The 3,491-nt window shown below is 35.8% G+C and overlaps 1 protein-coding gene across 1 annotated transcript in view; it reads right to left on the reverse strand.

Moving 5' to 3' along the window:
* Positions 1–3,491, reverse strand: part of LOC102673614 (CD151 antigen-like) — a 69,423-nt gene that overhangs the window by 20,766 nt on the left and 45,166 nt on the right.

Raw genomic sequence — 3,491 nt, forward strand, 5'->3', positions numbered from 1 at the left:
TTTAGAGGAAATATTTTGTAATAGTAATTGAACTGATATTTATGATTATATCGTGAAACCTTTTTCCTAACAAATCGAGCAAAGATTGAAAAGAATTCTTAAAGGATTGTAAAAATGTGTATATCTATGAACAGAGTTGATTCATAATGTAATGATTTATACATTTTAGACAAATATTTTGTATAGTAATTGAACTGAATAATAGGTGATATCTACGATTATATCGTGAAACCTCCTTTTTTTAACAAATCGAGCAACGATTGAAAAGAATTCTTAAAAGATTGTAAAAATGTATATATCGTGTCTATGAACAGAGACGATTCATAACGTAATGATTTATATATTTTAGAGAAATGTTTTATATAATAATTAAATAATAGGTGATATCTATGATTATATCTCTTTTTCCTAACAAATCGAGCAAAGATTGAAAAGAATTCTTAAAGGATTGTAAAAATGTGTATATCGTGTTTATGAAGAAAATGAGCAAAAATTTGTAAAGTAACGATTTATAAAGTACATTTTAAAGGAAATATTTCATATAATAATTGAACTGAAAATAATAGATATCTACGATTATATCGCGAAACCTTTTTCCTAAGAAATCGAATAGAGATTGAAAAAGAATTCTTATGAATTGTATATCATAAAAATGTGTATATCATATCTATGAACAGAGACGATTCATAACTTAATGATTTATATATTTTAAAGAAATGTTTAGTAATTGAATTGAAAATAAGTGATATCTTGTTCTACGATTACATCGTGAATAACGTAACAAATCGAGCAAAGATCGAAAAGAGTAAAGATTGTGAAAATAATATATCGTGTCTATAGAAAATAAACAAAGAGTCGACTCGTAACGTAACGATTTATATGTAAAATCTCTTTTTCCTAACAAATCGAGTAAAGATTGAAAAAGAATTACGAATTGTAAAAATGTGTACATTGTCTAAATGTTTAAATGCTTCGTATCGATTGAACTGAAAATAATAGCTGACGCTAGTTGTTCTACGATTATATCGCGAATAACTGTCCCCTTTTCCCTAACAAATCGAACAAAGATCGAAAAGATTGTGAAAATATGTATATATCGTGTCTATGATAATCTATGATAATATATGATAATATATCTACGATAATATATCTAGAAAATGAGCAAACTGTCGTTTCGTAACGATTTCTACATTTTAAAGGAAATGTTTCGTATGATAATTGAACTGAAAATAATAGGTGATACGTTCTTCTACGATTATATCGTGAAACCTCTTTTTCCTAACAAATCGAGTAAAAATTTAAAAAGAATTCTTACGATTTTTAAAAATGTATATATTAATTATATACATATAAATATAATATAAATATATTAATTATATATAATTATATAAATGTATATATCTAAATGTTTAAATGCTTCGTATCGATTAAACTGAAAATAATAGCTAACACTAGTTATTCTACTATCATATCGTGACGCCTCCTTTTCCCTAACAAATCGACCAAAGAGTGAAAAAAAATTCTTACGAATCATAAAAATGTGTATATCGTGTTTATGCTAGAGAAAACAAGCAAAGATTCATAATTCAACAGTTTGTACATTTTAGAGAGAAATGTTTCGTGAAAAATCCTCTCGTATCGTAATTAAATAATAGCTGGTATTACGCGTATTACGCGAGGCTCCATTACGCAGTGCAGTCATGTGAAGTATGGTTGTCCCCGGACAGGTTCGTTTAAATGGGACTTGCACGATACATATACGCACGTTTCAATACACGGTATTCGCCACCGTGAGAGGATTTTTAACACCACGAGTGTTTCGCATTTTACGCGCGGAATTATAAGTACAACGAGGAGGAACGTAATGCGATTGGACCATTCGAGATAATCGCGTTTCATCGCGCGAATCACGCTCCAAGTGCCTTGATATATATCCCTTATTAATCGTAAATTAATTCGGCTCAAGGCTAGACTAAGAGGATCGAGAGCTATCGCAATTTTCCTCGAGACGAACCGCTCCTCTTCGAACACGAAAACCAAGGGTGAGAAAAGAAAGAAAGAAAGAAAAAAAATTTTTCTTTCGATCGATTCACGAAAATGTTTACGACAGTTCGAAACGAGAGCGTTAATTAAACGCGAAATTGAATTAAAAAAAAAAAAAAGATGTCGCCTCCAACAATTGATCCTCCTCTTTTTCCTTCTTTTTTTCTTTTCTTTTCTTTCAAAAAATTGCACAGCAACGGCGTAGCGATGAAAATGGTTACCTCGACGAATGAACTTTCCACCGCGCTTTTCCGCGCGCTTGGGCACGCACCGTGTCGAAACAATGGGAAACAAAATAGCGTACTCCCTCTCTCTCTCTCTCTCCCTCGTTTCGCATTCCCCTTTCTCTTCTCTTTGTGTTTCGGCTCGTGCGTTTATTACGCGCAGAACAGAAGAAAGACGTTGACACGCGAAAGGTCTTAGGGGAGAGGATGAAAGCTCGCCAGAGAATAATTTTACGAACGGCCGAGTATTGAACGGACCGGTGGTCTATTATTAATCGATAATTAGCAGATCGGCCAACGATCTCCCCTAACAATTAATCCTTCCCTCCGTCCCTCCGCCCATCCCTCCTGATAATGAAAGTTTCAGGATATATATAGTTCCAAATCGCATATATACTCGATATACGAATATACAGGTCTGCGAATACTCTCGATCGATCGATCTACCGAAAATTACATCAACCAAAATAGTAAACAATTTTGTATACAAAACGCGAATATAAAAATATATAAATATATTATAAAATCAAATTCGTCGTCTGAAAATTTGAATCTGACATGATTGACCGAGGATCCACCCTTTAATTATCCCTCGTTAATAAATCGTAGCCGCGTAATAACTAGCCTCGCACCGACCGATTATCGGCCGATTATCCCCGACTCTCTCTCTCTCTCTCTCTTTCTTCTTTTTCCCTAGCAAGTTTCCACCGCTCGTTTCGACTCGACTCGACTCCACTCGATTCGAACTTTCGTAGCAAGGAGAAATCCGATCGAGAAGTTCGACGGTTCATTCCCCATTCGATCGGCGTCGTCCGCGACGACGTACACGCCTAGGCAGAGCACGGAGAGCTATGCGGTTGCGACGAGCAGGTAAGCGAATTTCTGTCCAAGAAAAGGGGGAGAGTGCAACCAACCACGCTTCGACACGGTTAACAACCTAACATCGAACCTAACACCGCCTAGCAATCGCCAGTAACATCCCGACGACTTTGGATTTGGGACGAGAGGGGGGGAAGGGAGCGCGATCGATGAGAGCAAACGGGTTCGAGCATTGTTCCATCCAGATTATTGCGTCGCAGATTATCGAGCCTTATCATCGACCGAGTTTTTCAAGCTATCTCGATTTCGCAATTTCGAAAGTTAATATCGAACTCGATGCCGTCCCAACCCCCGTTATCGCCGAATCTCTCTCTCTCTCTCTCTCTCTCTCTCTCTCTCTCTCTC

Source organism: Apis dorsata, unplaced genomic scaffold (genome assembly GCF_000469605.1).
Source record: "Apis dorsata unplaced genomic scaffold, Apis dorsata 1.3 scaffold_468, whole genome shotgun sequence".
Lineage (NCBI taxonomy): Eukaryota > Metazoa > Arthropoda > Insecta > Hymenoptera > Apidae > Apis > Apis dorsata.